Source organism: Euprymna scolopes, chromosome 6, assembly GCF_053919585.1.
Source record: "Euprymna scolopes isolate OS-2025 chromosome 6, ASM5391958v1, whole genome shotgun sequence".
In the NCBI taxonomy this organism is placed as follows: domain Eukaryota; kingdom Metazoa; phylum Mollusca; class Cephalopoda; order Sepiida; family Sepiolidae; genus Euprymna; species Euprymna scolopes.
Window position 1 is genome coordinate 8117267 of NC_136487.1, and position 25769 is coordinate 8143035.

Sequence of the window (25769 nt, forward strand, 5' to 3'; positions counted from 1 at the left end):
CAGACCGTAATGGTTCTGAGAAGGGAGACTGTCGGAAAATGTTGATAATAAAAATCTAAGACGAGGGTTGCAACTTTCTAATGGGGAAATATCCGGAATAAAATTGCTGAAAAGACAACCCGATATTTATTGATTAACTGGGATGAATCTTCTATGCGAGTTTCCCGCCAAACAAGACCATGTATTTTCCACGTTGGCCGAGGTTAACCCCCCCCCTCCCATTACCACAAAGAGAACTGTCATTCCTTTTGTTCTTATGTTATATACCCTGTTTATTCTCTCATCATTAAACGATCAAACACATCGACACGTATATATATATATATATATATATATATATATATATATATATATATATATATATATATATAGTCATCCACATACAGTACTGCTTCGCTGTTTCACAGCTTATCAGTGCGGCTAGACAGGCAACTACCTCAAGCCAGGATTGAAACCCGACCGTTTGTACGGCAGTCAAGGCTCCTAACCATTACGCATTGGCGGCTGCTTGAACGAGTAGTGAGTTTAACGATGTTTTGATATCGTTCGAAATACCTCCGCTCGATTTCTTTACACAAAGAGCGTCGCTTATATGCTAATGGTAATTCGTGTTTCACTTCTCAATATGCTCAACTCAAGGTGAGGAGCACTATAGTCATCCACATACAGTACTGTTTCGCTATATATATATATGTATATATATATATATATATATGTAGTGTTATAATGGAATAAATCCAGAGGAAATCCGGGTATGAGAGCTCAATGTGGTAAACAGAGCAATAAGATAAAAATTATAACACGGAAATTACATAATTGTCGATGCAATAATTTATTTCAACCTTATGGTATTTTCAAGCATCTAAATCAGACAATTACATTTTTGATGCTGAAAAAAAGAAAAGAAAAGATCGGGCTTCGACCCTCAAAAAACCAAAGGTGGTGGTAGTAGCAATCCACTTAATACATTTTATAGAGAGGGTGGTAGGGATTTAAAAAAATAAAAATTAAAAATAACAAATAAAAATATTAGATTAGACACTTATAAGCGGCAGCTCGATGTAACCATAGATACACACACACACACACACACTCACACACACACACACACACGCAAGACATACACATACACCTACACCCACATACACACACACACACGCCTCTAAGATGTACGTTCTGACATGTAAATGCTTTGACACGCGTTTACTAACCTAGGAAGAACGGGGCGAAAGTATACGGATATATAGTGAAAGAAATAGAACAGCGCGTAATGGAAAAAAGAAGAAAAAAGAGGAAGAAAAAAAAAGAGGAGACAGTGATCTAATGTTAACTGTCATATTAGTCTAGAAACTCTGAGAAAAGTAAGGGAAATAAACTGGATGTTTGTACACGCGTCCTATACGATCCACCCAGAAGATAATAACAGGGACAAAAATGTTTACTTCGGTATCTCCGCCGGAAGCTGGAAACAACGTTTTTATGACCACAAACATTCTTTCAATAACCCAGAACTTAAGAATAAAACCGAGTTAGCTAAACAATGGTGGTTATTAAAAAATGAGAATCGATCCCCAGTGGTTTCATGGTCAATCCTATGTCATTCGGACGTTCCAAACGGCTTTAGGCAGAGATGCAGTTTATGCCTCGAGGAAAAAATAAGAATCCTGAAGTACCAACACAGTAATCTCCTAAACAAACGAGATGAACTGATGGCCAGATGTAGACATAAATGTAAATTTAAAATAACCAATAACTCTAGATCCGACGAACAGAGAATTCTATAATGGTAAAGACACCGAATCTAACACCACTAGATTAGTTACGATAAACCATCCTACCCCACCCCACTGGCAATTATAGTGTTGTCCGGTATATACTCGATAATAACTACTTTACGATTTGTTGTCCGAAATCTAAGTTAGGCATATATATATATATATATATATATATATATATATATATATATATATATATATATATATATATATATATATTTTTCCCCGAAGTACCTGGTTTATCCAAATTACTTATAAATAAATGAGATAGCCTTAAGATAATAATCTTTCTCTGCAGATAATACATTAGTTATTAAACTGAGTTAAGTCAAAAAGACCAAATACTAAAACTAGATATTATTAGATTTGATACAAATCAACACAAAAATATAATTATTTTACTTATTTCTTTATGCGTGCATGAGAATAATTTTGTTGTACGGAGTGAATAAAAGTATATATTAACCGAAACTAGATACGTCCTATCGAATTAATCAATTAAGAATTGAAATATTAATTACAACGACCGCTATAATCACCAATAAAATTATTTACATGAAAATATATAAAATATTAAATACATAAGACTCAATTTTTTTAAATTCATAGTATTATATTACAAATACAATATTTAAATGAATTATAAGATAATATTTATTTCTAACTAATTTTTACATAATAACATACAGATAGTTTTAAAACTTTATATATAATATTCTTTTTATTTTTACTTTCTTACTTTTATTTATTTATTTTTTTATTTATATTTTTTATTGATTTATTTATCTTTTAATAGACCTACTTTCCATGACTCAATTTACTATAGGACGCGTGTACAAACATCCAGTTTATTTCCCTTACTTTTCTCAGAGTTTCTAGACTAATATGACAGTTAACATTAGATCACTGTCTCCTCTTTTTTTTTCTTCCTCTTTTTTTCTTCTTTTTTCCATTACGCGCTGTTCTATTTCTTTCACTATATATCCGTATACTTTCGCCCCGTTCTTCCTAGGTTAGTAAACGCGTGTCAAAGCATTTACATGTCAGAACGTACATCTTAGAGGCGTGTGTGTGTGTGGGTGTAGGTGTATGTGTATGTGTTGTGTGTGTGTGTGAGTGTGTATGTGTGTGTGTGTGTATCTATGGTTACATCGAGCTGCCGCTTATAAGTGTCTAATCTAATATTTTTATTTGTTATTTTTAATTTTTATTTTTTTAAATCCCTACCACCCTCTCTATAAAATGTATTAAGTGGATTGCTACTACCACCACCTTTGGTTTTTTGAGGGTCGAAGCCCGATCTTTTCTTTTCTTTTTTTCAGCATCAAAAATGTAATTGTCTGATTTAGATGCTTGAAAATACCATAAGGTTGAAATAAATTATTGCATCGACAATTATGTAATTTCCGTGTTATAATTTTTATATATATATATATATATATATATATATATATATATATATATATATATAGAGAGAGAGAGAGAGAGAGAGAGAGGGGGGAGAGAGAAAAATAAAAAGAAACAAACCGTATTATGTGTTCATCAACGTTTCGTCTTTATTTCGAGACTTCCTCTGGATGAATGAAGTTAAGAAACAAAAAATATACCAGTACAAAATAGAACAGCGTCACACTTTGCACGGGAAACATTTTCAAATATTTCGTACTGGTATTTTTTTGTTTTTTAACTTTATTCATCCAGAGGAAGTCTCGAAATAAAGACGAGACGTTGATGAACACATAATACGGTTTGTTCCTTTTCATTTCTCTATTTTGTCGGAATACTATTTCCATATTTCTCATCACATATATATATATATATATATATATATATACTATATGATAATATATACTCATAAGTATATACAACTCCACTACATTACACAAGTAAGTTAAGAATAATACGAAATAGAAACCATTAAAGGTTAGCAGAGTTTAACTTGCCAGTCCGAAGCTACTACATAATCAAGTTACTGAATTCATTTTTTATAAATAAAGCTTTAGTGTTGTTTTCCTTATAGTGACAACTTTATCGTTCCAACCTATATATATATATATTTAAATAAGGGGTAGATATATATATTTAAATAAGGGGGTAGTCACCAACAATGTGTATTTTTTAATATTATTTTATTATTCCGTGTCTTGGTTTTTCATTGAGAATTATGTTTGGATCATTGCAATAATGTTTTTAAATCATTGAAATCGTTTTTACGCGTTTCATGCGTTCTGTGAAGCGTCCTCGTTAGAAATTATTTTCAAATGTGTTGGAGATATAAAAATAGCATTTTCGTAGTTCATTTGAAGTGTTTCCAAGGGGTGGAGGCGTGTAAGTGTCTATTATTCATTGGCATGTTCAATTTTTATTACTCTTTTATTTGGGCTTGTCGAGGCCGCTGACCTGGCTGTAGTCACTCTCTCTTTCTGCTTGTGTTTTTTTCCTTTATGGTAGGGTGCATGTGTGTGTGTGTGTGTATGTGTGTGTGTGTGTGTGCGTGTGTGTGTGTGTGTGTGTTCGTTCGTGTTCTTTCTTTCGTTGGAATTTCTTAACCCATTTTATATATATATATATATATATATATATATATTCAGGTTTGAGGTGTTCAAAAGTCAGAACTAATGAAGACAACGGGGTTGTTTAATAGTGCTCAATAAAAAGAGGAAAATATTTTTTATTATTTGGGGTAAACAGTTACATATGGTCGCTACAAATAGCCATCTGTTTCAGTCAAGGAGACTTTATCAGGCGACCTGGAACCTCTCGACGTCAAAAAAAAAAAAATGAAAAATGGGATAGATTAGAGAGAAATTAAAAAAGAGAAATGTAGCTCTTCAAAAAAAAGTATAAAAAGTTCATAAGGAGTTTATAAAAAAATGCGAACTCTCTAAAAAAGAGGATAGAAAAAAGGAAAGATCGCATTAGGACCTATTGGACCATAAATACGAGCGCCTTTTAATACTGTAAAATTTAGTTTTCGTTATAGTGACCACCATTCTCAGTGTACTTTTGCTAGCGATGAACAATGGTCATGCATGGGTGTCTGGAGCGCTATTTGTTATACGAGAGCCATTTTAAAAGTAAAGCTTTATCATTTACTAACTCAAAGGTTAAAAGTATACATTTATATATATATATATATATATATATATATATATATATATATATATATACTAGACTACCCGTGACCCGTTGGGTCAGTATGTTATTATATTAGCACTGAAATTAACGTATGAGCGTGACACTTGTGACGTAAAGAAAATAGTTTTTTGTGACATAACAGAAGCATTTCTATAAAATATACTTTCATAGAAATGTTTCTGTTATGTCACAAAAAATGTTTTCTTTACGTCACAAGTGTCACGCTCATACATTAATTTCATAGGTTATATTACATATTGACCCAACGGGTCACGGGTAGTCTAGTATATATATATATATATATATATATATATATATATATATATATATATATATATATATATATATATATATATACTTTTAACCTTTGAGTTAGTAAATAATAAAGCTTTAATTTTAAAATGCAAACAGAACGTAGATAGATTTCTATGAGTCGTTCTGTTTACAGTTGTTTATTTTTGGAAAAAACATACAGCCATTGAATTATAAGTGGTTTACCATACTTATAGGTAAATGTTCACTGAACAGATACCATAATACTTAAAGTTAAATTAAAATTTTGATATATCTTATAATTTAAATGCGAAAAAAAAAACACAATTGGACGCTGAAAACGTACACAGTAAAACAATACGGTTTATTGTCGCGTTGATTATTTATTTGTAACGCTAGTAATAAAAATATTTTCGGGGTTATTTATTTATGTTGGAAATGTAGAAAAAATGTATGAATGTTTTTAAGAAAGGTGTATTAAAAAATGGAGATAATTTTTTTTTTTAAATGAACACGGTAGGTAAATCGCTGTTGTAAAATGCTCTTATGGTTGTCAAAGGTTAAAGTAGATTTATTTGTAAGAAAATTGCGTTAAAATAACTTAAACGTAATACGGAAATGAACGATGTAAAAAAATGCAGAAAGTATTAACAATTGTTTATTTGGATAATTTAAACGCGAAAAAATAAAACAATCGAGACGCTTTAAACGTACACAGTAAAACAATATGTTTTATTGTCGCGTTGAATATTTGTTTATGTACGCATGCGCAACCGGAAGTCTTAAACCGGATGTTGGGTTAAAACAGCCGTTACAAGCCCATTTGAGTTTTATTTATATATATATATATATATATATATATATATATATATATATATATATAATACATTTATACATTACTAATATAGTTTTGGATTTCCTTTATTAATATATTCTGGTTAATTTTATACGATTTAAACGCATCAGGATAACGAACAAATTTAATTGTTTAAATATTTAGTTTTATTCCCACCTTGTTTTATCATCCTTATTACTAAGCTAGAAACTGGAGGTATAAAGTCTATTAATTTTAAAGAAACGCGAGCTATTCACAAATACTCTGACTCAATGGTTCTATAAAACATAAATACATGGCAGTACTATCTTTGTGCGGCATATGAACTGTGTAAAATAAAATAGAACATAGCTGGGAATCCCCAACTTTAAAATTGATTGCGTTGCCACATTTTTTTTTTTTTTTTTGCCAGTCATCCTTTCCTGTTTACCCACGTGATGACTACAGGGTTTGGAAAATGGAAAACCCGAAATTGTCGCGAGAAAATGAAATTGAAACTACCATTCCTTAAAAAGTATTCGTAGAAAAAAAAATAAGAGAATGATTTTGTTAATTCCTGATATAAACACTGTTTAATGTGACTGGAAAATCCTTATATAAAATATATCTTTGGTGAAATCGTCGTGAACATCCAAAGAATTCTTAATATTTAAACTTGCTAAAGAGTAAAAAAGAAAATAAACATTTAAGACGATATTATAATCAAAACTACATTATTTACAGCTAGCAAGTTTAACCAGAGTTGCCCAGGATAAAATAATAAACCCATATTTGTTTGCAGCCCATAATAATACTTTTTTTTATTGTTGTTTCATCTATTTTGTTGATTGGTTGAGAATTGTGAAATTAAAATTAAGTTGTTTTTTTTTTTGTACATCTATAGAAATCATTCCTTTTAGACACATCCGGTGTTTCTATAATTATCCTTCTTAGATAATATAAAACGTCGTATTTTTATGTGGAGACTCCATAATAATAGAGTTCTCTATTTGATAAAAATGTAATCTCCTGACCAGTAGTAATTATCACTTCCTACACTGATAATTGCATAATCATGAAACATTAGTGTCCATCGTATGGAAATAATTGTGAATATTTATTTTTAAAATATTACAAGCATAAAAACCCTTTAAAAATTATAAGTTAAGCCACTTCGAAGAATTAAGAAAAAGCGACAAACTTTAGCACAAATGTGACATGCCGATATTTTATCGTTGAATACTTTCTGACTATTTACTATGTATGCTCGTGTTTATACGCACTTTATTTCTCTCAATTCTTATGGCGAATCTCTCAACCAGCAGTAATTATCACTTCCTACACTGATGATTGCGTAAGCATGAAACACTAGAAAATAATTGTTAATATTTTAGTTGAAAATATTATATATATATGTGTGTATGTGCGTAGATGCACATATATACATTTTAATATATATATATATATTAATATATATATATACTAGCATGGGTGCCCGGCGTTGCCCGGGTGTTTGGAGGTGTATGCTGAGCAAAAAAAAAGGGGGTAATTTTTTAAACTTTGACCCCTATTATGACCCCTGAAAATTTATTGTTTTGGGCTCAAATCAAGTTATTAAGTTAGATTCATGTCCACGGAAGCTATATCTAAAATTTAAAGTGTGTAGACCCAAAATTGTCGGAGAAGTTTGGTAGAGTTCTCAAAGCTCAAATCGTTGAACTTTGACCCCTTAATCGCCAAATTTCTGGCTAAAAACCGATCACATAGATTTTTCCAAATCTCAGTACCCTGTATATCAAATTTCGAGTCTGTAGACTAAAAATTGACAGAGTTATTTCGTAGGGAAATGTACACAGACACACACACACACACACACACACACACACACACACACACTTTAACTTTTATAGATATATAGATTTAAAATTTGAGTCTGACAGAATGACAAAATTATATTGCAAACCGATATATTAAACAAACGAACTTCAAAGAGACAAATGAACACATAAGTAAAAACAATTTGTATTAGAAAACATTTATTATTCCACGTCTTTTTTTTACAGACCTGACGACTGAGGTTCGCTCTTAACAAAAATTGTTTTTTATAGTCTTAATTTTGACTTCCTTTTTCATAAAAAACTAAAAAAAAAATCAAGAAAGAAAAGAAATTTAATTTTATTTTTTCATTAATTTCTTTCTGTGCAAAGCAATTCTTTCAAACTTACTCTGTTTCCAAAATGTTTTTATTTTATTCCCCTCCCCCTTCATTCATTTTCCTCCGCATCCTGGCAAGATTACTGTACACATAGATTCGAAAAAATAGTCAAAAACAAATATATAAATAAATGTTATCAAAGGCAAGATAAGTTACTTTTCTACCTAACTGGATATCTTTTTTGTGTTTTTATTCAATGTAATATATTTATTCAGCGCGAAAAACATACAGTGTTTACCGATGTGTTGGAAAATTCAAGATGGCGTCTCACACCCTCTTTAACACCGTAAGTTTGGGAAAAGGTGTTATAAATAAAAAACTATACAAAATACTATTAAAAACCCGCCGAATATATGTCAACCTATGTCACGGTAACATATATTGAGCGAGTTTTTAACAGTATTTTAACAGGGCACATCGTAAAAACTGACCCATTAATTTTCCTGAAGTAAAAACTATATAGTTTTTAAACTTTTAAAACTGTACATTATAAAAAGAAAACTGTTCGAGTGATTTTTTTTTTTTTTTTTACATGGGTGTCACCACTTATCAAGGCCCAGAGGCCACTCAAGGATAAGGGTTAATAGGTATACATTAGTCATTGTGATTTTAGCATAGTAAACAGTGGGAATTTTGTAACTTGGATTACTTGAAAAAGAAAACTGTTCGAATGATTGAAAATGAAAACAAAATAACAATGTAAATATATTGATAAGAAAAAAACAAAAACAAACGAAGTTTCCGTTTCAGGAACCCGAGTTTAATTTTATGTCGTAATCATTCAACTCGTTAGCGGTTTTATTCAGCGATTAGTGATAACCATACGACAAAGCGATTTTAAAAAATTTTGTTTTTTTTTTATTAAAACTAAACCTGTTTAGTTTTAATGAACCAATTTTTTTAAAGCCAACACTTTAGTTATTTTGAGAGCGTGCAACTGCACCCGAAAGGTTGATTAGGAAACTCCAAATCCTTTTATGACTCGAAAAAAAAAGGGCTTTTTATCGGCTTAAATGATAAACTAATGTTAAATATTAGTATTTGCCATCGATTCTGAAATAAAATGAAATCCTGACATTGTGATCATTTTTGCAGGTGTTATGTGCCAAATATTGAAATAAGAATGTTTAAATTCAATTATTGTAATTTAAGTCTTTAATTTTAAAGTCGATTTTATTTATAAAATATCTTTTTAGAAATCAATCTCAAAAACAATCTGAACAATAAATCTCTTTTGTTATGGCTAAGTTTTTGTCAAGGGTAGAAATTATAATAGACAAGTATTCATCCCTGATGACATTTTACCGATTTCCTGGTTTACAGGTATTCTTGCTAAATTTCTTCGAAAGAATTGACATAAACAATACTTCAACTAAATACGTATATTTCATGCAATAATGACTTTTATTTCTTCTGACTTTTCCTAAACTAAACATAAAACATCGGTTAGGGTTAGTTTAACATTCTGTAAAAGTACCTTCCGTTTTTTTTTTTGTTTTTTTTTTTTTGTACTTCTGCAGAGAAGGTAAAAAACCGATAAAAACTGGATATATTTTTCGTGTTTTTATTCAATTTAACATGTTTATTCAGCTCGAAAAGAATACAGTGTTTACCGATGTGTTGGAAAATTCAAGATGGCGTCTCACACATTCTTTAACACCGTAAGTTTGGGAAAAGGTGTTATAAATAAAAAACTATACAAAATACTATTAAAAACCCGCCGAATATATGTCAACCTATGTCACGGTAACATATATTGAGCGAGTTTTTAACAGTATTTTAACCGGTTTTTTATTTATTACACCTTTTTCCAAACTTACCGTGTTAAAGAGAGAATCGGCCGCCATCTTGAATTTTCCAATACATCGGTAAACACTGTATGCTTTTCGAGCTGATTAAACATGTTAAATTGAATAAAAACACGAAAAATTTGCCTTTGATAACATTTATTTGTTATATATTTGTTTTTTGGCAACTTATTCGAATCTAATTTAAGACCACGAGTGAAATGAGAAAAAGAAGTCAGCGGGTTTGGTTGCCATAACAACGTGACGGTAGTGAACGTGTGTGTGTGCGTGTGTGCGCGTATTTCGTGTAGTTTAGTTTCGCATAATAGTTTCGTATTTTTTTAATTTGTAAATAACAAGTTATTAAAAAATTAAACTATATATCTATCTATATCTATATATCTATAAAAACAGAGATGTGTGTGCCACAGACGATTTCTGATTGGTTAATCCAATAATCACATCTCCTAAAAAACAATCGTTTCTACGCTCTTACCTTTACCATAAAATATTATGGCTTTATTTATTGTCCATCTTGGAAGGGTTTAATTTTTTAATAACTTGCCTTTGATAACATTTATTTGTTATATATTTGTTTTTTGGCAACTTATTCGAATCTAATTTAAGACCACGAGTGAAATGAGAAAAAGAAGTCAGCGGGTTTGGTTGCCATAACAACGTGACGGTAGTGAACGTGTGTGTGTGCGTGTGTGCGCGTATTTCGTGTAGTTTAGTTTCGCATAATAGTTTCGTATTTTTTTAATTTGTAAATAACAAGTTATCAAAAAATTAAACCCTTCCAAGATGGACAATAAATAAAGCCATAATATTTTATGGTAAAGGTAAGAGCGTAGAAACGATTGTTTTTTAGGAGATGTGATTATTGGATTAACCAATCAGAAATCGTCTGTGGCACACACATCTCTGTTTTTATAGATATATAGAATAGATAGATATAGATAGATAGATAGAAGATAGATAGATATAGATAGATAGATAGATAGATAGATATATATATAACTTCAAGTAAGCAATTTAATATTTTATGTCTATAAATAAAAATATTTAATATCTTATTTTTATAAATAAAAAATATATGTTTCACTTTTTTCATTTAAGAACCAGATGCTTTGAAGAGCAGATAAACTTTATTTCCGTCGCCTGACGAGGTACTTTTGGTTTTTTAATAAACCAATGTCTCCGAAACATTAGCATGTTTAGTGTAACGACTATGTAATATATGTCTATATAAATAAAAATATTATATATATATTTATATATATATAGATATATATATATATATATATATATAGAGAGAGAGAGAGAGAGAGAGAGAGAGAGAGAACATTGATTTTTTTACAATGTTTTTTTTATGACTCAAGTTTAATCCATCAAAAATAGCACACAACAAATGTGTAATTAATGTGGAATTATTCTTTTGATTTGAAAAAAAAAACTTTTTTAGATATTTACTTTTTTAATGGCGGATAAGACATTACATGATTAATTTGGTGAGTTAGGAAAAAGATTAATTTGGTGAGTTAGGAAAAGATTTCTCATTCCGAATAATTATTTTTACAATATTTGGATTTTTCAAACTACTTTTCTTATTTGGTCATTTTAACAACGTTTCGATCGATGTAACTTCTGAATTTCTTTTTTTTTATTATTATTACAATTCCACCCCAAACAAGGTACATTGCCACTTTGATGTAGGGGTCTACTATCAGGGACATAAGCTACAGGAGTACTATGTGGGGAGTTGAGCAGCAAGTTGTCGGTTCACGTTATACTTGAACTTCTGGATGTCAGTACAGTTGGGGAGGCAGGAACTCGGAAGGGAATTCCAAAGTCCAGCGGTTCTAGGGAAGAAACTACTGAAGTAGAAGCCTTTCTTACATCTAGGGATCTCAACTTGAAGGGGTGAGATTTTGCTGCTTGTTGGGTTTGTCGGGGTATATACGTCGAGGGGGTACAAGTGCTTGCAGTTCGTCAGAGCATTCACCATTAAAATACTGAGGGATGCAACATGTCGTCGATGGGACAGAGGCTGAAGCTTAGATGACAGTTCAGGACCTATTAGGTGGGTGACTCTCTTTTGAACCTTGTCTAGGAGTGAGAGACTAGTAGCAGATCCACCTGCCCAAATATGACAACAATACTCCATACATGGACGAATGGTAGCCAGGATACTTTCGGGCGTTAGTAGCTTTCTAGCACGGTAGAGAGAACCTACCTTCTTCGTAGCGGTTCTGGCAATGCTGAGAATGTAATTTTTCCAACTCATGTTTCCTGTGAACGTTAGACCGAGGAGTTTAAAAGATGTACTTTCAGATAAAGATTCTTTGGCTATTTCTATTGGTGGTATAGAAGATTTCTTGTAGTTATTGAAGGAAACAAGTTTAGTTTTGGCAGCATTGAATGTGACCATCCATTTTTGTCCACATTCTACTACAGATTGGAGGTCGTCCTCTAGTGTTTCTGCCATTTCTTTAGATATGTGTTCATTTGTTTTCCTGTCGTGTCGGTTATAGAGCGTGGTGTCGTCAGCATATATACCCATCTCACGGACAATTTTGTCAGAGAGGTCATTTATGAATATCAGGAATAATAGAGGTCTAAGAATAGACCCCCGGGACACTCCCGCATTTATATCATATTATTTAGATGTACGACCATCGATGGCAACCTGAATTTTTCTCTTATCTAAGTATTCTTCCAGTGATATCGTATGATCTGATTTTTCTGAGAAGACCTTCATGCCATACCCTGTCAAAAGCCTTAGATATATCTAGGGCTACGGCTCTACCATCCCTTGCTTTGTCAAGGGATGCTGGGAAAATGGTGGGATCCTTCTACGCTCATGAAGATATCTCACTACTGATGTAATTCTCTATCTGTATAAAAGCCAAGTACGTCCAAGGATGGAGTACTGCTGCCACATCTGGGCAGGAGCTGCTAAAAACAGCCTATCCTGCCTTGACAGAGTACAAAATAGACTTCGTGGTTTGGTGGGGGTGCTCTTTTCTCTTCCCTGCAGCCTCTCTCCCACAGAAGAGACGTTGCGATCCTGTCTTTGTTTTATCGTTATTTCCATGGCAAGTGTTCGTCTGAGCTCTAATCTCTCGTCCCCCCTCACCAATATTTCACGAGAAACACTCGTCTGGCTGAAACTACTGTCAATAAATTCCCCCCACTCTGTATCTGTGCCTAAATCCAAACGTAGATTCCATGAGCAGAGCTTCTTTCTCAGAAATGCACGATTGTGGAACTCTCTTCCGTTCGCCTGCTTCCCACCTGACTACAACTTGGATGTCTTCAAGTCCAACATAAACAAATTCCTGACAAACTGCCCCCTTAAGTAAGACACTCTATCAAATCTCCAATACTAATGATTACTACAATACTATCTCATTGATTACTGTACACGCAATAACCCTTATCCCTGAGTGGCCTCTGGGCCCTGATAAGTAGTGACCCCCATGTAAAAAAAAGAAGGAGAAAAAAATAACTAGTCAGGATCAAGTATTACTTTGTCATTGCTATTTCCATTAACTTTGGAAATCTGTTAAGACAAAATTTTATAGTAGATCAAATAATACGAAGGCAATTATACAAATGTACACTTAATGATGGAAATACCAGATACTGTGCGTAGCATGATGTCGACACGTAAACACGTCGTCATATTCCCTTACTGGGATATACATGCAAATGAGAACCGCGTGTGTATTTGATATTACCTAGATACTTCCTCCTCTAATTGAAGTCGGTTAAACTCGTTCAGGGTGAATGCTGCTGTTATTTTACGGGGTGTACTAAGAGATTCGAAATAAATATTTACAGTCGTCATCGATAGAGAACGCTCTCAATTCAATGTCGACATTGCCGCCATACAGGAAACTCGGCTGGCTGACAACGGCACCATTAAGGAAGTAAACTAAACCTTCTACTGGCAGGGGAAGTCTACAGATCAACCAGCACAGCATGGTGTAGACTTTGCTGTAAAGAACGAGATCGTCAGATTTACCGAGTCCCCCTCAGCAGACACAGAGAGCATACTCATCCTTTGGTTATCAACACCTGGTTCAGTCAGCGTTGTCAGCGTTGTCAGCATTGTCAGCGCATATGCGCCAACCCTTCTGCTTCATAAGGGAGAAGAATAATCACTTCTACCTAGATGACGCGATAATCAAGTCGCCCAGACCTTTATCTCCTAGGTGATTTCAATTCAAGAGTGGGAGTTGACTGCGAGGTCTATCCCACCTGCCTCAGAAGTTTTGAGAGAGGGGGGAATCAATGAGAACGGCCAAAGATTACTTGAGCTTTGTTATCAAAACCTATTTTAGGTGCAGAGATCAATCAGGTGTCACGGAGGCACCTGTGTTTCTACCACTGGTACCAGCTTGATCTAATCATCATTAGAATATCGGACATCAGCAGCGTCCTCCTCACCCATAGCTATCACAGCGCAGACTGTGACACAGATCACACACTTGTGGAAAGCAAAATAATCATATTCCAAAAAAGTTGCACCACTCTAAGATGAGGGAACCCCCACGTATTAACATCAGCTGCCGCAGCAATCCTGAGAAAACACATCACTTTATAAGCAAGCTGGAATACGCCTTAGTGAACAAACTGCAGATACCAATATCGTTTGCAACTGGTCTTGTTTCTGTGATGCTGTTTACAACTCAGCTATCACTGTGTACGAGAAGAGAAAGCTGAAGAACACTGATTGGTTTCAATGAAACGAAATGGAACATGTTCCTGAGGCATAGAGGAAAGCTTTTATAGCTTACAAGACCAAGCCAAGTTTTAGTACACTTCAAGCTCTCCGAACTGCTAGACACAAAGCACAGCAAGTTACTCGTCGCTGCGCTAACACCTATTCGCTGAACCTCTGTGACAGCATATAGTCATCTTCCGAAACAGGGAATGCAAGAGGCATTTACAAAGATATCAAAAAACAACAGACCCGATCCCCTCCAAGACATCCCTCCTCAAGTCTAAGGCAGGCGAGATCATCACTGACCGGGAGAAACAGATGAAGCGTTGGATACTACCTTGAGTACTATGTAACGCTGAACACTGTAAGCGACATAGCTCATGATGCCATCCTCAGACCTACAGTCATGGAGTCGCTGAACACCTTACCCACTGTAAAAGAGCTTAGTAGAACCTGTGGAAAAGCGTTTGCAAGCGACGGAATTCCCCCAGAGTCCCTGAAGAGCAGGAAATCAGCCCTGCTTCAGCCACTCTGCAACCTCTTCTGCCTCTGCTGGAAACAGGGCTACATCCTCCAGATCATGCAAGACGCCAATATTATCACCTTATATAATAACAAAGGAAACCATAGAAACTGCAACATCTACGGCAGCATCTCCTTTCTAAGCGTTGTAGGTAAAGTGTTCGCCCATGTTGTTCTAGCCTGTCTGCAGATCCTTGTCTTTCGCATCTATCCAGAATCTTAGCGTGCCTTCAGGGCTGGTTGATCAACCGTAAACATAATATTCTCACTAAGACAGCAATAGGAGAAGTGTCAGGAGCAGTGCATGCCACTCTATATTGCTTTCATCGATCTTCTCTATGCTCTTCAAATATGCCTTCAAGGGCTGCAGCGAGGGTGTCTACAAACACACCAGGTCTGATTGTAGGCTTTTCATCATGGCCAGTTTCCGTACTAAGATTAAAGTCACAGACATACTCATCCGCAAGGTGTTTTTCGCCATTGACGCGGCCTTGATATCACAAACCGAAGACAGGCTTTAGTAAGTTGCGCCTCCCACGCCTGCAAGAAGACAAAAGTAATAGCACAGGGAACAGATACACTTGCAGGCGCCTCCATCGACCTGTACAGGCTGGATTTTATCACGGACTTTACCTATCTTGGGTCTACAATCTCCTGTTCACTATCCATCGACTCGAAGATCAACACTAGGGTACCGAAGGCAGTAGGAATTAAGTCCAAACTAAACCAGCGAGTATGAAACAACTCAAGATTAACTGAGAGAACAAGATTACGCGTCCACCAAGCTTGTATGTTTAGTACCCTCCTCTATGGCATTGAGACATGAACAACCTATGCAAACCTATGTATGAAAGGAAATATCCTGCAGATTAAATGGCTGAACGAGATCCTCGACACTGGGGTGCATAGACGAGCTAACATGTGCAGCATGTTAGCTCGGCTATGTACCTCAGTGTCGGCTGCGATGGTTGGGACATATAAGGAGGATTGACGCGGAACGCATCTGTACAGCGTTTCTCTATGGCGAGCTGGCTAAGGGCAGAAGAAATACAGGGCGCCCCAAACTACATTTCTTATATGTTTGCATAAGGACATGAAGCAATACGACATGGAAAATCTGACTGACGATCGCCTTGTTTGGCGACTGGTACATTCAATGCAGAAGCTGCGCGCAAGGAATCAATTTCAGTGAAACGAATCAGTCTGGCAGCAACATCAGCAGACCCAGCAACCATCCACCTTCATCTGCACCAAGTGCGGCAAAAACTGCCACTCCTAAGTTGGATTGTATAGCTATTGTCGGAGGTGCCGATAATTATCAGAGCTACACCATCGTGTATCTAGACACAGACGGTTGCTGACGACGACGACGACGACGATATTGTTTATATAAAACTCGTCTTTCTTAATTAAGATGATGCAATAGGCACGTGCTTTGAGAACAGATAAAATGCTATCTGCATAAAAAGTAATTATTTTAATGTTATTTTATATCAAAGTATATAAGAGAACGGATCGAATAGCGAACAGTACAACTCAATCATGCTCTTTTGTGATTTAGTGTTTAGTTGCTTTGAAATAAAAACCTGATGCAATAGAAGAAACAGGTGTCAAATAATGTGTGATTATCAAATAGATTTCTGCACGTAGGCAGGTAGAACGCAAGGTCAATTGCAGTCAATCGTTGTAAAAAGCATAACTGATTATGGAGTTGATTTACAAGGTTCGGGTTTTCCAGCGACGACAGGCTTTATCTTAAACAGTTTGTAAGTTTATTGAAAATAGGAAAACAAGTCTAGAAACAAAAAAGTACCAATCGTCATCACAAAATTAGACACCAACTTTGCTATCGTCTAAAATATGATATTCAAGAAATACTCATAAAATGATGCTGTCATTGCCAAGCAGTTTCATGGAGTATTCAACATCTGATATACCATCTCTAGTCATAGTGTACTGCGACACTAGCTGGACGCCTGGCGTTATCCGGGCGTACAAGACGCTTAAACATGATATTTTAATTTATGTAGATTGCGTATGTATTATTATAGAATTAATCCTCTATTGATTATTATATATTACGAGGAATAATTTGCCCAGTGGACTAATTTGCAAAAAAGATTTTTTAAATTAATAATGATAATGTCGATCATCAAATTCCGTCTGTGTTTGTTTACAATATCACGTCAGCTGATATTTAAGCTTGGCGATAAATACTCTAGAAGAGTCACTTAATGTTTAGTTTTAAAATATGCAAACTGTTATGATTTAATTTGTTGTTAAGAGTTATCCCCCTTGGGATTGACATTCATAATAAAAGCGCCCTCTGTTTCATTTTCCCGCTCGATCCTTTCAAGAGCGTACGTGTATTTTACAGTTAATATAACCTTTCTAAAAGGCAATTCTTTACTTACTGATACTATTCACTTCAATTTTATTAACTGTAAAAAAAAAATAAAAATAAAAATAATGGATCGAATCTTACGTCCCGACAGATTCGAGGTGGAACCTACATGCCCTAATTCCGAAAAATCCTATAGGCATTGGAAATTAACCCTCCAGAATTATATCCGCTCACATAATAACGGATTAATCGAAAACACTTCAGATAATTTCTTTGCCTTGATCAATTGTATTTCAGCCTCTGTTTTCGATTTAATAAGCGATAAAACCGACTACGATAGTGCATTAAGAACATTGGACGCCGCTTATTTAAAACCCGAAAATATTGTTTATAATAGATATCGATTGATGACGACGAAGCAACAAACAACACAAAATATAGATGCCTTCATACTACAATTGGAAATGCTTGCCAAAACATGTAAGTTCGAAGCGGTTTCTGCTGAAGAAAACAAAAATCAATACATTCGGGAAGCTTTCATCGGCGGAATTTCTTCTTCGTCCATCCGACAACGACTGTTAGAAAAACCCATCCTGACTTTACAAGACACATATGCCACGGCCAGATCTCTTGAACAAGCAGAAAAGCATTCGATAAGCTACGCAAATAACTTTACTGTAGCAGCTACAAATAATCCTTCGGGCTACAATCGTATAGCTGTGACTAAAGAAAATATGCATCCAAAAGGGGTTTGTTTTTTCTGTGGAAAATCACGTCATCCTCGATATTTATGTCCTGCACGAAACGCCGAATGTAAAAAATGCAAAAAAAATGGTCATTGGGCTAAAGTGTGTAAATCTTCTATTTCTAACACTCATACTACTGTTCTTTATGACGACTCTGACTACCCCTCACCTTCTCTATCCTGACTAGGAACTAACTCCAAAGATGTCACATTCACTCAATGCCAAATTAACGGGCACTTCGTGAACGCTATGGTGGACTCCGGCAGTGTAAAAACATTCATTAATGAAAATACTGCTAAAAAACTTAAACTCTTCACAATACCTAAAAACAAAACTATAGCTCTGGCTGCTTCCGATCAACATGCTAAAATAACTGGCGAAGCTGTCGTGGATTTAATACTGAAAGATAAAACCCATTCTGGAATAACAATTGAAATCATTGAAAACCTTTTCATTGATTTAATAATCGGAAAAGATATTTTAAAAAAATATAAAAAAGTAACACTTAAATTCGACGGTCCTAGAGACAAACTTATAATTGGAGCTATAAACACGAATAATTTTTTTCCTACCATAAACGTTCCACCCCCTCCTCTCTTTTCTAATCTTTCTCCTCATACTACTCCTATTGCGACAAAATCCCGACGTTACACTTTTGCCGCCAACAAATTCATAAAAGAAGAGACTGCTAGAATGTTGAAAGAAGGCATAATTGAACCTTCGATATCTCCGTGGCGAGCGCAGGTTCTTGTAACTTCGAATGAGAATCATAAGAAAAGAATGGTAGTCGACTACAGCGATACCATCAATAGATTCACGGAACTAGACGCTTACTCAATGCCTAATATCAATAAGATGGTAGACGACATCGCTCAATATAACATCTTCTCTACTATCGACCTAAAATCTGCTTATCACCAAATACCTATAAATCATGCTGATCGTAAATTCACTGCGTTTGAAGTAAGTGGCAAACTTTTTCAATTTACTCGTCTTCCTTTTGGCGTCACCAATGGAGTAAGTGCTTTCCAGAGGAGCATAGACTATATTATAGAAAAAGAAAATCTAACCGATACCTTTGTGTATGTTGATAACGTAACTATATGTGGAAAAAATCAAGAAGAACACGATTACAATCTTCAAAAATTCTACAAAATTGCTAAACAATATAACATCACTTTAAATGAAAATAAAAGCATAATTTCTTCTAGTTCTATTACTCTACTCGGCTACACCATAGAAAATAATCAAATAGCTCCCGATTATCAAAGACTAAAATCATTACTCGAAATGCCACCTCCGCTGAATCTTAAATCTCAAAAAAGAATAGTTGGAATGTTTTCCTATTACTGCAAATTCATTAAAATATTTTCTGATAAAATTTTATTACTAAATCAAAACAAAGAATTTCCACTACCTCCATCTGTATTAAAATCTTTTCAAACATTGAAAAATGATCTAAAAGACGCCACTTTAATAACGGTAGATCCAAATAAAGAATTTGAAGTAGAAACGGACGCTAGTAACTATTGCATTGCTGCAACACTAAATCAAGAAGGTCGTCCTATTGCATTTTTTCAAGAACTCTCAATACTAACGAAATTAAGCACCATGCAGTAGAAAAAGAGGCAGCCGCTATTGTAGAAGCTCTCCGTAAGTGGCGACATTTTCTACTCGGCAGGCACTTTAAAGTCATCACAGATCAGAAGAGCATCAGCTTCATATTCGACAATTTTTTTTTATTTTTTTTTTTTTTTATTACATTTTCACCCCAAACAAGGCACATTGCCACTTTAATGTAGGGGGCTACTATCAAGGGAAACATCTACTGGGGTACTATGTAGGGATTAGGGCAGCGAGATGTTGGTTCACGTTGCACTTGAACTTATGCATGTCAGTACAGTTGGGGAAGCAGTGACCTGGAATGGAATTCCAAAGTCTAGCAGTTCTGGGGAAGAAACTACTGGAGTAGAAGGATCTTTTACATCTAGGGATCTCTACAGTGTGGGGGTGGGATTGTGTAGCTTGTCGGGTCTGTCGAGGGTGTTCACGTCGTGGGGGCACAAGTGCTTGCAGTTCTTCAGAGCATTCACCATTATAATACTTGTAGAACAGGCAGAGGGATGCAACGTTTCGACGATGGGACAGAGGCTGAAGTTTTGATGCCAGTTTAGGGCCTATCAGATTTGCGACTCTCTTTTGAACCCTGTCAAGGAGCGAGAGACTAGTAGCCGATGCACCGGCCCAAATATGACAGCAATACTCCATACATGGGCGAATAGTGGCCTTATAGAGGTACATGATACTTTCGGGTGTTAGAAGTTTTCTAGCACGGTAGAGAGAGCCCACCTTCCTCGCAGCGGCCCTGGCAATGCCCTCGATGTAATTGTTCCAGCTCATGTTTCCTGTGAACGTTAGGCCAAGGAGCTTGAAAGACGTACTCTCAGCTAAAGAGTTGTTGGCCATTGCTATAGGTGGTAGAGAAGGTTTCTTGTAATTATTGAATGAAACCAGTTTTGTCTTGGTGGCATTGAACGTTACCATCCATTTTTGTCCCCATTCCACTACTGATTTGAGGTCATCCTCTAGTGTTTCTGCCATTACTTTAGATATATGTTCATTTGTTTTCCTGTCGTGCCTGCTATAGAGTGTGGTGTCATCAGCATATATACCCATCTCAGAGGCAGTTTTGTCGGGGAGGTCATTTATGAATATCAGGAACAGCAGAGGACCAAGGATAGATCCCTGGGGCACTCCCGCATTTATATTATATTGTTTAGACGTACGACCGTCGAGGACAACCTGGATTTTTCTCTTATCTAAGAAGGATTTAATTATGTTAAGTATTCTACCAGTGATACCGTAAGATCTAATCTTCCTGAGGAGACCCTCATGCCATACCCTGTCAAAAGCCTTAGATATATCTAGAGCTACCGCTCTGCCCTCTCCCGCTTTGTCCAGTGAATGGTATATGCGTTCAGAGATTACAGTGAGGATGTCTGCCGTGGAACGGGCTTGTCTAAATCCATATTGATGGTCGGTCAGAAGTTTAGCATCTGTAAGGTGCTGGACTAGAGCATGGTTAATTAAGGTCTCAAATATTTTGGCAAAAAGTGGGAGGAGGCTAATAGGGCGATAATTTAATGGGTCAGTTCTTTCGCCAGAATTCTTGAATACTGGTACAACAGAAGCAGTTTTCCAACAGCTCGGAAAGCAAGATTCATTAAGGCATTTGTTGTAGAGTTTGGAGAGAACTGGAGCTACTTCGGCTGAGCACTTTTTTAATAGCACAGCTGGGATGAGGTCGGGTCCACATGCTTTGGAAGTGTCAAGGTTTTTTATGATAGCATGCACCTGAGCAGGGGTGATTTCCAGATCGTCTAGCGTGGCGTCTGTCCGCATAGGAAAGTCGGGTAGGGGGTGGTTTAGAGGGTCCAGTGTAGAGTTGGAGGCAAACCGACTGGCAAGCATGTTAGCCTTCTCGGTTGCTGAGCAAAGAACCTCGTGATTGTTGGTTAGTGGGGGAATTGTTGATTGCCCATTATTTACTACACTGTTGTAGATTTTCCAGAAGTCACGAGTTCCTAATTTTTGTGCTTCGATGCGTTTTGTAGTGGTTTCCGTAAATTCCCTCTTAGCTGTCGCTATTTCTTTCTTAACGTTACTTCTAGCTTCTATGTACTTTTGTCTGTTTGAACTGGACTTATGTCGGTTAAACCTGCGGAATGCATGCTGCCTTTGAGCAATGGCAGTTGCGCAAGTCGAAGTAAACCAATAAAAGAAAATCTAAAATTAAGAATGACAAAATATGTCGTTGGCGTATAGAATTATCCCAATACAATTTCACTATAGTTTATCGACCTGGACCTGAAAATATTGCTGCTGACACATTCTCTCGCATCTCTGCTCTTACTTACAATCTACAAGATCTTCGTGATTTACATAAACAATTATGTCATCCTGGTGTTTCAAGACTAAGCCATTTTATAAGAACGAGGAACCTCCCTTTTACTTTGGATCAAATTAAGAATATTACTGACTCTTGCTCATCCTGTCAATTACTGAAACCCAAATTCGCCAATACCAATGGAGGGACTCTCATTCAAGCCATATTACCTTTTCAACGATTAAATCTTGATTTTAAAGGCCCTCTACCTACTTCTATACATGGCAACAAATATCTACTTACTCTAATTGATGAGTATTCCCGTTTTCCTTTCGCTTTTCCTTGCAGAGATATGACAAGCAAAACCATTATCCACTGTCTAAACAAACTCTTTTCAATTTTTGGTTTGCCTGACATGATACATACTGACCGTGCTTCTGATTTCTTAGCAAGAGAAATAAAGGATTTTTTACACAAAAAAGGAATTGCTACTTCTAAAACAAGTAGGTATCATCCTGAAGGTAATGGACAGATTGAAAAACTCAACGGTACCTTATGGAAGGCCATTCAAACAACATTACATTCTAATCAAATGAAACTACCTTATTGGGAAGACATACTACCGGACGCACTTCATTCAATTAGATCATTACTTTGTACTGCCACTAATATGACTCCCCATGATAGACTTTTTAAATATAGTCGTAAATCTGCTTCCGGAATTTCAATTCCTTCTTGGGTTAAACCAGGCCCAATATATATTAGAAACCACACTAAAACAAGTAAACATGACCCTCCTGTAACGCCTGCCACCCTAATAGATGTCAACCCCCACTACGCTTATGTTCAACTACCTTCTGGTACTGAAACCACTGTCAACGTTCGAGACTTAGCTCCAAACTCATCAAATGAAGAAAACTTTAATAATAATCCTACTACTTCAGAGACTTTATTTGAACCTTCTACTAATGAAAACATTGGTCATGAGGAAGACAAAAATCAATCGTCTGATCTTGAAGAAAATCAGATTTAACTAAAAAATAATACTGAAAATCAGCATTCCTGCCAATCTGTGCGGAGGTCGTCCCGAGTTCGACAATTCCCTAGTAAATATAAGGATTTTGTGACTAAATACTGAAAAAACTGCAGTTTGGGTTCATATGTTATTTGTAAATAAAATGATTCTTATGTGATTGTAAAAAAAAAAAAAAAAAAAAATTTGTCTATAATTAATTACCCCTTACTTGAATACTTTAGGACGGGGAAAATGTTATGATTTAATTTGTTGTTAAGAGTTATCCCCCTTGGGATTGACATTCATAATAAAAGCGCCCTCTGTTTCATTTTCCCGCTCGATCCTTTCAAGAGCGTACGTGTATTTTACAGTTAATAAAACCTTTCTAAAAGGCAATTCTTTACTTACTGATACTATTCACTTCAATAAATGATTTATGGCGATTATAAATGGTACGTCTTCTTTTGCCATAAATTGAACTCATTAATAAGAAAAGATTAAAATAAAATAAGGCTTGAACAAGGGACCATTCGATCTATAGTCGAATACTCTACCACTGAGATATATCTCCAGATGACAATGATTGTTTTTTTTTTTTTCAAAAGAAATAATTTACTGAAATTTTATTATCTCCCTTGATCGGTGTAACGTAAAATACTCCCTTGCAAACATTCTTTTTTATCTATAAGAAAGAAAGACTATTTCAAAGTTCGTATATATATATATATATATATATATATATATATATATATATATATATATATATATATATATATATATATCGGTCGGGTTCGATCCTCGCTTGAGGCAGTTGCCTGTTTAGCCGCACTGATGAGCTGTGAAACAACGAAATAATACTGCATGTTGATGACTATACATATATATATATATATATATATATATACTATTAGTATACACATATCTCCTATCTATTTTTCTCTTCTTCTTCTTTTCTCTTCTATCTATCTTCTTTCTTTCTATCTTCTATCTATCTATTTCTATTTATTTAGAATATATCTATTTCTTTCTTCTATTCTATCTTTTCTATTCTTCTTCTATCTATCTTCTTCTATTCTATTCTTCTTCTTCTATCTATTCTTCTTCTATTCTATCTATTCTATCTTTCTTCTATCTCTTCTCTATTCTTCTATTCTATTTTCTATCTGTTCTATCTATTCTATCTTCTTCTATTCTTCTTCTTCTTCTTCTTCTTCTGTCTATCTTCTTTTCTATTCTATATATATATATATATATATATATATATATATATATATATATATATATATAAAATGAACTCATTTTTCCCCGTGTGAGTTTGACCTTAATAGGATTAAAAATCACATTACATTCAAATGTAATGTCCCCACACATCAGCACAGGATCTGAGGTGTGTTATAGGCCTACTACCCTTACAGTTCCTTGATATTCGTACATTTCTATATTTTTCCGGTAAGAGTTTACTGCCCCAATCGGTTAGAATCAATGGAAGTTGTAAAATCTTTTGTCTCTATTCGATGCATACTCCGCCCGCGACCACTTAACACCGCTGTGGATACGTCCACAGGGGAATATACGAGGAACACCGGTTTGAGTTCTTAGTTGCTTAAAAAATATGGATTGGCATTTTTCCGTCGGATGAAACGCGACTATACATTCCAGTTATTCTGTGGGTTACTTGTGCCATTTTATAAATTTGTTCTTTTTTTTCACTTTTTTCCTCCCTTTATATTTTTTCTCTTTTTGTAGGTGGGTGGAGGGTTGCGATTCGAAGGAATAATTAAACGAAACGAACTAACATTGGATTCCAGTTTTTACAAGAAACTTTAGCAGTTAGCCGCTAGTGTTCTTCAAATCTTGCACCGATTAGTCGCTTTAATATTTTATTTACTGCTGACTTCCTATTTTCGGATTAGTTACTTATTCATTACTTATTTGTATACATTGCATTTCTGAGAGTTTCATTACCACAATTACTACTACGCTATCGATATTGGAATCAGACGACATTCAAATTGGTTAACAGCGACCAACATTTAAAATAAATAAAAAAACACGGTCAGTTTCCTGGTTTATTTATTCATTTTTTCTTTTTCATTGAAACAAAGAAAAAACAATAAATAAAATCTAATAAACATATTTTCATTATACACGGTAAGTTTTTTTGTTTTTTTTTAATTTTGTTTTCCATTTAAAGATAAATTAGATTTAAATAAACATATTTGCATTTTACGCGGTAACTTTTTGGGTTTTTTCTTTTTTTTCCTTTTTTTTACTTTGTTATTCTTTCACGTTCGTTTTGTTTTTATTCCTTTCAATTTTACGCGTCATATATCAGCTAAACCAGGGTGGGGGGCATCAATAAATATAAAAGCTAAAATATGTGTGGAGGGTGTTCTTTCACTCTATACTCGGCCTCTTCCTCCTGCTACTACGACAATAACGTCATGTTTGACCTAGAAAACGTTGACGTTAGTTTCAACCACCTGCAAGTGTTTTAAAGGGTTAATTTTAGCCGTTCTCAA

General features: G+C 34.9%; 1 protein-coding gene across 1 annotated transcript in view; it reads left to right on the forward strand.

The window, feature by feature from the left end:
* LOC145277487 (dynein axonemal heavy chain 5-like) overlaps positions 1 to 25769 on the forward strand; it is a 690378-nt gene that overhangs the window by 516701 nt on the left and 147908 nt on the right. The gene's annotated exons all lie outside the window — the stretch shown is intronic.